This window comes from Bos javanicus, chromosome 5 (assembly GCF_032452875.1).
Source record: "Bos javanicus breed banteng chromosome 5, ARS-OSU_banteng_1.0, whole genome shotgun sequence".
NCBI lineage: Eukaryota > Metazoa > Chordata > Mammalia > Artiodactyla > Bovidae > Bos > Bos javanicus.
Window position 1 is genome coordinate 33,396,655 of NC_083872.1, and position 12,408 is coordinate 33,409,062.

Here is a 12,408-nt window from a genome sequence, read left to right on the forward strand (position 1 = left end):
TCAAATAGTTTAAAATTTGGCCATACTCATGTTCTGGGATTATTTTCTCTGAGATTAAAGAGTGAGTGCAGCTCATGAGATAACTCCTTGACCAAATCCAAAAAGTAGCAGGTGCTTTTCAATGAGGGATTAAATTTGGCTGTATATAAGAGAAAATCCAGAAAACAGTGGTTTTTAAAATATAAATGCCTATTTATTTTTGTTGCATAATAAAATTAAGGTAGGTCTCCTGGAGTGGTCTGATGTCTCTATGATATTTTCAGGGTCCTGGTTTCTTCTATCCTTTCTCCTAGTCATCATGTGCTTGTAGTCACAGGTGAGCTGCTGGAGCTCCAGACATCACATTCAGGTTCCAGGCAGATAGAAGAGGAGGGGCAAAGGAGAATAAGGGGCTTATGACAAGTGAGTCACTTCCCTCTAAAGACCTTTCCCAGAGGCTTAATTTTAAATATGGATGTTTATTTGTATGAATGAATGTTCTACTTTTAAGAAGGTTAAAGTGGACAGTCCTTGTGGAGTACCTGGATCTGCAGTAGGATAACTCTTTATTTTTCAGAAGAATGAGTATATTCATACTACTGTTCCTAGAACTAAGAACTATGGAAATTTTGGAAAAGAATGATGCTAAATAGTGCGAGTTCTATTTATAAGGGACATAGTTCCAAACGTTCCATGAGGCCAAGATAGATATTTCCTTGTAAAGGAAATCTGAAGTTGTCACAACAGACCTTTTTTTTTTTTTTGAATGGTTATAATAATAAAACACGATGTCTCCTGTATAAAAGAGCCTTGGCTAGTGCCAGCCGTGAAGCATGTAAGCATGAAAGACACATAAATTTATGTGAAGTCTCTGATTTTAAAAATAAGGCTATTATTTAGCTTTGTTGTAGTCAGTCATTCAGTCATATCTGATTCTTTGCAACCCCATGGACTGCAGCACACCAGGCTTCCTTGTCCTTCACTAACTCCCAGAGTTTGCTCAAATTCATGTCCATTGAGTTGATGATGCCATCCAATCATCTCATCCTCTGTCACCCTCTTCACCTCATGCCTTCAGTCTTTCCCAGCATCAGGGTCTTTTCCAATGAGTTAGCTCTACGCATCAGGTGGCCAAAGTTTTGGAGCTTCAGATTCAGCATCAGTCCTTCGAATGAATATTCAGGGTTGATTTAGCCCAATTAATATACTGTGAAAGTCTAAAATGCTTTGGAGATGTCCATTGATTAAAGGGCTTTGGGTGACCTGTGAGTAATGATTCCATAAGTTGCAGATCTATATTCAACCTGAATATCCAGTAATATTTGATAAAGCCACCGAGTACTTGCTACAACCTCATCCTCCCCACACACTTCTCCCCAACACACATACAAAGTTGATAAAGCTCAGGCAAGGTCTGTGTTATCACAAATGTATACCTCTGATTTTCTCTCGTTTGACCAATGTCACAGAACATCTCTCTTTCAGGACTCATAAAATTTTAGTTCTTCTCTCTTGCTATAATCAGATTCCTAACCCATGATGCCAACCAGAGTTTTGTGGGATGGTTACTTATTTATTTCTATCAGTTCAGTTCAGTTCAGCTGCTCAGTGGTGTCTGACTCTTTGCGACCCCCTGGACTGCAGCACACTAGGCTTCGCTGTCCATCACCAACTCCTGGAGCTTGCTCAAACTGATGTCCACTGACTCAGTGATGCCATCCAAACATCTCATTCTCTGCCTTCCCCTTCTCCACCTGCCTTCAATCTTTCCCAGCATCTGGGTCTTTTCCAATGAGTCAATTCTTTGCATCAGGTGGCCAAAGTATTGGAGCTTCAACTTCAGCAACAGTCCTTCCAATGAATATTCAGGACTAATTTCCAATGAATATTCAGGACTGATTTCAGTCAAACCAGGATTAACTGGTTTGATCTCCTCTAGGCTAAGAGACTCTCAAGAGTCTTCTCCAACACCACAATTCAAAAGCATCAATTCTTTGGTGCTCACCCTTCTTTATGGTCCAACATTCACATCCATATATGACCACTGGAAAAACCATAGCCTTGACTAGACGGACCTTTGTTGGCAAAGTAATGTCTCTGCTTTTTTTAATATGCCATCTAGATTGGTCACAGCTTTTCTTCCAAGGAGCAAGCGGCTTTTAATTTCATGGCTGCAGTCACCATCTCCAGTGATTTTTGAAGACCAAGAAAATAAAGACTGTTATTACTTCCACTGCTTCCCCATCTATTTGCCATGAAGTGATGGGACCAGATGCCATGATCTTAGTTTTTTGAATGCTGAGTTTTAAGCCAGCTTTTTCACTCTCCTCTTTCACTTTCATCAAGAGGCTCTTTAATTCCTCTTTGCTTTCTGCCATAAGGGTGGTGTCATCTGCATATCTGAGGTTATTGATATTTCTCCTGGCAATCTTGATTCCAGCTTGTGCTTCATCTAGCCCAGCATTTTTCTTTTTTTTATTTTATTTTTTAACTTTACAATATTGTATTGGTTTTGCCATATATCAACATGAATCCGCCACAGGTATACATGTGTTCCCCATTCTGAACCCTCCTCCCTCCTCCCTCCCCGTACCATCCCTCTGCGTCGTCCCAGTGCACCAGCCCCAAGCATCCAGTATCATGCATCGAACCTGGACTGACAACTCGTTTCATATATGGTATTATACATGTTTCAATGCCATTCTCCCAAATCATCCCACCTTCTCCCTCTCCCACAGAGTCCAAAAGACTGGTCTATACATCAGTGTCTCTTTTGCTGTCTCGTATACAGGGTTATTGTTACCATCTTTCTAAATTCCATATATATGCGTTAGTATACTGTATTGGTGTTTTTCTTTCTGGCTTACTTCACTCTGTATAATAGGCTCCAGTTTCATCCACCTCATTAGAACTGATTCAAATGTATTCTTTTTAATTAGCCCAGCATTTTTCATTATGTACTCTGCGTGTAAGTTAAATAAACAGGGTGACAATCTACAGCCTTGATGTACTCCTTTCCCAATTTGGAACCAGTCCATTGTTCCATGTCCAGTTCTAATTCTTGCTTCTTCATCTGCATACAGGTTTCGCAGGAGGCAGGTAAGATGGTCTAATATTCCCATCTCTTTAAGAATTTTCCAGAATTTGTTGTGATCCACACAGTCAAAGTCTTCAGTGTAGTCAATGAAGCAGATATAGATGTTTTTCTGGAATTCTCTTGTTATTTCTATGATCCAACAAATATAGGCAATTTGATCTCTGGTTCCTCTGCCTTTTCTAAATCCACCTTGAACACCTGGAACTTCTCAGTTCATCTACTATTGAAGCCTAGCTTGGAGAATTTTGAGCGTGTGAGATGAGTACAATTGTGTGGTAATTTGAACATTCTTTGGCATTCCCTTTCCTTGAGATTGGAATGAAAACTGACCTTTTCCAGTCCTGTGGCCACTGATGAGTTTCCGAAATTTGCTGGCATATTGAGTGCAACACTTTCACAGCATCATCTTTCAGGATTTGAAATAACTCAACTGGAATTCCATCACATCCACTAGCTTTGTTTGTAGTGATGCTTTCTAAGGCCCACTTGACTTTGCACTCCAAGATGTCTGGTTCTAGGTGAGTGATCACACCACTGTGGTTATCTGGGTCATGAAGATCTTTTTTGTACAGTTCTGCTGTGTATTCTGGCCACCTCTTCTTAATATCTTCTGCTTCTGTTGGGTTCATACTGTTTCTGTCCTCTATTGAGCCCATCTTTGCATGAAATGTTCCCTTGGTATCTCTAATTTTCTTGAAGAGATCTCTGCTGCTGCTATGCTGCTAAGTCGCTTCAGTCGTGTCCGACTCTCTGCAACCCCATAGATGGCAGCCCACCAGGCTCCCCCATCCCTGGGATTCTCCAGGCAAGAACACTGGAGTGGGTTGCCATTTCCTTCTCCAATGCATGAAAGTGAAAAGTGAAAGTGATGTCGCTCAGTCGTGTCCGACTCTCCGCGACCCCATGGACTGCAGCCCACCAGGCTCCTCCATCCATGGGATTTTCCAGGCAAGAGTACCAGAGTGGGGTGCCATTGCCTTCTCCTGAAGAGATCTCTAGTCTTTCCCATTCTAATATTTTCTCTATTTGTTTGCACTGACCACTTAGGAAGGCTTTCTGATCTCTCCTTGGTATTCTTTGGAACTCTGCATTCAGATGGGTATATCGTTCCTTTTCTCCTTTGCCTTTCACCTCTCTTCTTTACTCAGCTATTTGTAAGCCCTTCTCAGACAACCATTTTGCCTTTTTGTATTTCTTTTTCTTGGGCAGGGTTTTGATCACCACCTCCTGTACAATGTTACGAACCTCTGTCCATAGTTCTTCAGGCATTCTGTCTATCAGATCTAGTCCCTTGAATCTATTTCTCACTTTCACTGTATAATCATAATGGATTTGATTTAGGTCATACCTGAATGGTCTAGTGGTTTTCCCTTTCTTTAACTTAAGTCTGAACTTGGCAATAAGGAGTTCATGATCTGAGCCACAGTCAGCTCCCGGTCTTGTTTTTGCTGACTGTATAGAGCTTCTCCATCTTTGGCTGCAAAGAATATAATCAATCTGATTTCAGTGTTGACCACCTGGTGATGTCCATGTGTAGAGTTGTCTCTTGTGTTGTTGGAAGAGGGTGTTTGCTATGACTGGTGCGTTCTCTTGGCAAAACTCCGTTAGCCTCTGCCCTGCTTTGTTTTGTACTCTAAGTCCAAACTTGCCTGTTAACTCCAGGTATCTCTGGACTTCCTACTTTTGCATTTCAGTCTCCTGTGATGAAAAGGACATTTTTTTTTTAGTATTAGTTCTAGTAGGTCTCGTAGGTCTTCACAGAACAGTTCAAATTCAGCTCCTTCGGCATTAGTGGTTGGGGTATAGACTCGGATTACTGTGATATTGAATGGTTTGCCTTGGAAATGAATGGAGATTATTCTATCATTTTTGAGACTGCACCCTTGTACCCAAGTACTGCATTTCAGACTTTTTTCAGTAACCAATAGAATAAGGTGAAGGTGATGGAATGGGATTACCTTACATAATCCTGCTGCCATTTCTCTCACTTGTTGGCTTTGAGGGTCACATTGGGAAGGCCCAGGTGGCAAACAGTTGAGGGAAGCCTCTGGCTTGGTCAACATCCACGAAGAGACTGAAACCCTCTGTCCAACAGCCCATGGGGATTGAGCCTTGCCAATAACCATGTGAGCATGGGTCCTTCTCTAGCCTAACCTCAGCTTATTGCAGTGGTGGGGGACCCCAAACTGAAGAACCCAGCCTAGCCTAGCAGCCTAGCCTCATCCTGACCCGAAGACATGACGAGACAATGTGTGTTCCTAAAGGCTGCTAAGTTTGTGGTAATATTGTTAGATGGCAATAGATAACTAGTATAAAACACATGATAATAATGTCCAGAAAAGAAGAGCAGACAGTGAAATTTTTGCTTTGTCAAACTTTATAATCACATCAATAAAATAAATAACAGTAATAAAAAGTAAAATAAAGAGGATGAGATGGTTGGATGGCATCACCAATTCAATGGACATGGACTTGGGCAAACTCTGGGAGATGGTGAGGGACAGGGAAGCCTGGTGTGCTGCAGTCCATGGGGTCATGAAGAGTCGGACATAACTTGGTGACTGAACAGCAACAACAAAAAACTAAAGATCATTAAATGGACTAAAAATTCAGAAATATATTAATATTTATGAAAAAGAGGAGATATTGTCCTGTGACAGAAATTAATAAATTTGTGGTTTCTGTTTTTAAGCCTTAATATCTGCAAATTTGTCGATGACTTCCTCAAAATAGGTCTCTTTTGCATATTCATGTTCAGCAGAGGATAGGTAGATTTGTTGACTTACCATTTCACACGACTGATCCTTACATAGGAATTTGTCTATACCACACAAGGATTGGGATGACCAGCAGCACCCAAAGCAAGCTCAAAACTATATTACAAATTTACTTGCAAACAATATGTATCATCCTGTCTACTTGTGTCAGGCTGACTGTATAGCTCAGATTTCTCTGAAGTAACTTCCAAGTAGAATACCATGCCCAAGCACTTTCAAGTGGAATAGCATATTTCTGGAAACAACCTAACTATCCATCAACAGATGAATGGATAAAGAAGTGTGGTACATGACATACAGTGGAATACTACTCAGCCATAAACAATGAAGTAATGCCATTTGCAACAACAAGAATGGACCTAGCGATTACCATACCAAATTAAGTCGGAAAGAGAAAGATGGACACCATATGATACCACTTACATGTGGAATCGAAAATATGACATGAAGGAGCTTACCTACAAAACAGGAACAGACTCATAGACATAGAGAACAGACTTGTGGTCGCCAAGGGAGAGACAGGATGGGGGAACGATGGATTAGGATTTAGGGATTTCCAGATGCAAACTAGTATATATAGCATGGGTGAACAACAAGGTCCTATTGTATAGCACAGGGAACTGTATGCAGTATCCTGTGATAAACCATAATGAAAAAGAATATATGTGTGTGTATATATATATTTGAGGAGGACATGGCAACTCACTCCAATATTCTTGCCTGGAGAATCCCCATGCACAGAGGAGCCTGGCAGCCTACAGTCCATGGGGTCACAAAGAGCTGGACACGACTGAGTGACTAAGCACAGCACAGTACGGCATGTATGTATATATAACTGAATCACTTTGCTGTATAGCTGAAATTAACATGACATTGTAAATCAACTATATCTCAATTTTTTAAAGAGTAGAACACCATGTTTGTTAAAGAATAAATGATTAAAATGTGCTAATTTCAAGTGTGCATTTTAGATGTTTAGAAATGTAATCATGGTAATTGTCTAGAACTTAGACCAAGGAAAGGTTTGTTTTTGTTTTTTTTATTGGAAGAGTATTCCATCATTGATGTTTAGAATTTATAGTGCACAGTGATAATAAAAAGCAGACTGAATTTGAGTCAGTTTTATTATTGCTGGTCTGTGCCTGGGGCATATTTTGCCCCAAACTCAGGGCATGGGGTAAAGTGTAATGAGGGCTTTATTATGTGTGGGGTTTCCAGGAAAGGGCTCTCTGATAACTTCATATTTGGGCAGTCCTCTAGGGAAGTGAGAGAATGAGCTGTGCTACTATCTGGAGGAGGATTGTAGCAACCACAACAGTTCTGAGGCCAGAGTGCAGCTGGTATGTTCCAGAAACAGCAAGAAACCAGAGGACTGAAGCAGGAGTGAAGTGGGTGTAAGAGCTGAAGAAGTTAGAGAAGCAGCCAGTCAGCGGGCGGGGAAGGAAGGCATGACTGCCTGAAACATGTAGTACTTGTTTCCATCACCATCCTTTACCTTGGGTGGCGGGCACTTGGGTCTGGATTTCCAACTGGAAAACCCCACTTGAATCAATTTTTTCCACTTAATAGAACTGTTTCCCAGTGTAGAAAATGAGGATAATAAAACCTATCTCGATAGGGCTATTGGGCTTATTAAATGAATTAAGATGATGGTTGTGCAAGTGTAAATCTCTGTGACAAAAACCACTCTTTGATGGTTAAATGCTGAAGAACCAGGGAGGTGGAGGCATTCCAAGCTGAGTGCTCTGGACCCTGTCATCCTCTTCCTTAACTGACCCCATCCATTGATTTCCAGCACCCTCTCCACACCTCCCCTCTTCAGGCAGGAGGCCTTGGTGAACACAGCCAGGCAGGCACGCTTCTCATCAGCACGACAGGAGGAGTATAACCGCCCACTGTGATAACGTTTAAACCAAGCTAAACAGTATAAGATAACCTTCATTTGCAAATCTGATGAGCAAAATTATAGGGTTCAGCTCTAATAGAGGGGGGAAATGAAGCTCGAGATCATTATTTCCACTTCTAAGATTAGCAGCTGGAAAATACAGTACATCTGTAAAATGACAGTGTCAAAAATACCCTAGTTTTGCATGACAACAGCCTCCACGAAGAAGAATTGCTTCAGAGAGTAGAAAGGGAGACATAGTTCTCCCAGAGGTCATATCAGATGGACATTTCTGAGTGCTTGCCACATACCAGACCAGGCTACCATGACATCATTTGCTGAAACGACGGATAAAGGTCTTTGAAAAATAGCTGCTTACCCAAGGGAAAACATGAGCTGTCTTTCCATTCTTTTTCTCTTTCATGGGTCAGAAGAAAGTGTTCTTTGCTTGGAGAAATACTCCTTTATATAAATCAAGTAGGGAAGATGGGGATAGAAGGATTAAATGCAGGAGTAAGAGGTTGTCCCGGGAGAAATTGAACAGCTCCCTTACATTTCCACAGGGTATTTATTTCTGCATCATAGTCAGTAATTTACTGGGGTTCTTGGCCCCCAATAGACCTGGGTTTAAAACCTTGTATTCCATTGACTTATGGGACCTAGAGCAAACTACTTAACATTTCTAAGTTTCTGTTTTCTTAGTAAGAGGAGATAATAAGCGTAGTAGGTAGGTCTGTGATGAGGATTAAATGAGAATAATATATGTAAAGCACAGCACAATGTTCAATAAATTCTGGCTATATCAGTACTGGAGGGAAATTATATAAAAGTCTTATCAGAGGAAAAAAGCGTAAGAATGGGGGAAAATAATCAACTTTAAAAATCATTGTAGTTTCCTACAGTTTGTTTAACATCCATCCACTGTAACATTTAATATATGTGAATTGTTTTTTTAAGTCCATATTCTACTTGCTACTGGTATTAGAAATAGTTTTTTTTTTCAAACATTTGCTTATTTATTTTTTAAAATTTCTTTCTTTCGGCTGCAGTGTGTAGCATGCACGATATTAGCTCCCCAACCAGGGATTGAACCCATGCTCCCTGCAGTGGAAGTGTGGAGTCCTAACCACTGGACCATGAAGGATTCCCTGTTGTTTTTTAAAAAGGAGATTTTTCAATATACATTATTTCACAATACACTTGGTTTAAAAGTCAGTGTATGAAGAGTCAGCATAATGTGAATTTAAATTTAATGATAGTGTTAATATTTTTAAAGAAAACACTTAAAAAGTACCAGTAGAAATACTTATTTTCAGTACAGTACACCTTCATCTGGAGCCATGAGTAAATGAAATATTCATGACACATAAGTAAAATTTCCAAATTACTAAAACCAAATCCTTAAACATCAAAACTTTGAAAATATTTCCTAAATGTATTTTATGTAATTATATCTATTATTTATTAAATGTAAGTATGCACATGCATAAAAATAACATTTTAAGCAGCCATATTGAACAATTTTTCTTATTCTTGGTATTTTCTTATTGACTTTGCTTCATTGATCTGAACATCATTACTGCACAATGCTGAAATATGAATTGCCCTCAGGAGCTCATAAAATAGAAACTCACCAATCTAAATGGCTTTGCAGTGAAGAATTCTTCAAAAATTACAATTAGAGTTCCTTTTTAATATTTTAGGGGAAGGAAAATTTTCCCTTGACCCCTGGCTGGGTCTGAAAATTAAACTGACAAAAACTGGTTGACAGGAGAAAAGCATACAAATTAATTTAATAGGAGTTTTAAGGGACATATGTGCTTTTGCAAGAAAATGAAGACCTGGAAAAAAGGTTAAGCCTGAGCGTTCTTATAGAAGGTTTAATGAAGAGTAGAAAGGGGAAAAGCATGATAGAACAAAAGGTTGAAGCTAGGCTAGCAAACTGGGGGGAAATCATCAAGGGCTGTTTGGTTCCCTCTCCCTTTGGAGATGAGGGCACTTCTGTGTGCTAGGTGTCGGGAGGGTATCTCTCTCAAGAGGGTCCTACAACCTGCATTAGGGATAAGAGGGAAAATCAGTGTGACCTTCCTATACTTGTTGTTTATCTATATTAGCTTAAAATATTCAAGTTGCCAAGGTGCCATGTATTGGGGGAACATGTTCTGAACCTCACCAGCATCCTTTCTTCTGGCCAAAAGAGGAGAAAAATAGACTTTTAAAAAAAACAAATGGGAAAATGAGTCGCACAGCAGGCCTCTCTGTGTTACTCAAGGACAGTCACATCTCCACCTCAGTTTATATGATCCAGAACTAGAGGATGGGATGTGACTTCCAAGTCACCCCCAGTTCTCATTCCTGAGCTTCCTCCTACTCAGCTATTTAGAGAGGACTTCTTCTGTGCTGAGGACTCATTCACAGGGAATGCAGCTGGACCTGGGAGAGGATTCTGACTTTCTTTCCAAGGATTCTGACTTTTCTTTGCCAATTAGAATTCTGCCAAAGTAAAAAATTTTAACTAATAATCAGACCAGCAAATCATTGTTGCCATGGCCATACACCACTACCATCATCAATAAAGTGTCTCTGACTTTTTAATGACAGCAACATAGCAGGTTTTCAATGCATCTTAGTTGAATTGAGTTTGAGAGTGATTTTTCTTTTTAGTAAAAAGAGAACATACATAACAGCATGTATACTTATATAGAACTTATTATGTATTAAGCATTATTGAGTGCCTTACAGATATTAACTAAAGTGACCCACACAATCTATGAAGTAGACAGATGATGTGACTCCTATTTTACAGATGTTTATTCATGATTATCTTATACTGAAAGATTTTGTAGTCTGCTCAAGATCACACAAGTTATTTTTTGTTTGTTTTTCTTTTTTTCTCTTTCTTTTTCTTTTTTTAATTAAACTTGTTATTTTGTATTGGAGTAGAGCCAGTTAACAATGCTGTGATAGTTTCAGGCGAACAACAAAGGGACTCAGCCATACATATATATGCATCCTTTCTTCCCCAAACTCCCCTTCCATCTGGGCTACCACATAACACCAAGTAGAGTTCCCTTTGTTATACAGCTGGTCCTGTTGGTTATCCATTTTAAATATAAAAAGATTACATAAACTATTAACAGTAGAGAAGAAATTTAAATTAGGCAGCATTCATGTTTTTACCACTAATCTACATCAATTCCAATTTTACATATTAAAACTAATCTATTTGTATATAAAATATCTGGAAAGTTGTATATGCCAAATGCATAGAGTAATTCTATTAGAGTGGTGAATTTCAAATATTTTTTCTTACTTATTTTTTGATTATGTGAATTTTCTAATTTTATACTTTTTCAATTAAAATGTTTTATTGTAGTTCTGGGTAAGGTGAAATAAGCATACTCCAACGTGTGTCGCTGTTAAATGTAACTACAGAACCTGGACCTGGACAGAATGTGTGGTACAGCTAGTTCATGATTCTGTAACATAAACAGTGGCAGGAAGATCAGGAATTAAGACCAGGATTTGAAGGTGCCACCAGATAGACAGTTTGCTGTTTTAACCCTGGTTTCTCCTTGGACTCGAGTAAGGCTGAACTTGGAAGAGCACAAATAGAGAGAGCTCTAGAAATCTTCTTGCAAAAGGGGTTCTCATGCTCAGAAAGAGCAGAGGAACTCCTGGGGTTTCTTCTTCATTTTCTTGCTCCCCAGCCCCCTAGTAATCCTGCAGCAGTGACAGGGACAGGAACAGGAACCTAAACTCTGAGGAAGAGAGAACTTTCTCTCCAAGGGAGAGGGGTTTCTCTCCAAAAACCCCTGTTGTTTTTTCCATTCTTTCTCTCCCTCCACCAACCCGCATCTTCCATCTGCGCCAAATTCAGTACAGTCATGGCAAGTGCATGGGAGAACAGAGTAAAGTCCCAGGTTTCTGGCCTAAGGACTGAAACAGGGGAGCTCAAGGAACTTAAAAGTAGCAGGGAGATTGCAAAAAGAGGAGTTTGGAAACATAAGCCCATAAAAGTTCTTTCCAAAATCCTGGACTTACCTCTGAACATGGTCCAATCCTGAACACCACCAAAGACTCTGAGAACTGAACTAAAAGAGAAACTCTGTCTAAATCCCAGACCAGCTGCTACATGGAGCACCCACAGGACACACCTGAGCAGCGTGGCAAAAGCTTTGAAAGTAAAACTGATTGCGAAACCACAACCAAAAGAACCTCAGTCTTTCAAAAGTTGAACCATTTGGGTCAGTTGTCCAAAGTAAAAATATCAACATGATCTATAGGATTTAGAAAAGACCTAGAGTCTAATAACACGACATTCAAAACATCCAGTATACAATCCAGAATTGCCGAGCATATGAAAATCTCAATTGATGTGGGAAAAAATGATGAGTAGACATCAAAGCCAAGAAGGCCCAGATGTTGAAATTATCTGACAAAGATATTTTAAAATGTTCCAAGCAATAAAGGCAAATATCCCTGCAATGAATGAAAATAGAAAGTATCTACAGAGAAAACAGAAAATATATAAAAAAGAATTAAATGGAAATTTTAGAACTGAAAAATAGAATAACCACAAAAGAAAATCTTACTGGACACAATAATGTAATAGAGGCAACAGAAGAAGGAGTCAAAAAGTCAGTGGAATTGAAGATAGATCAATAGAA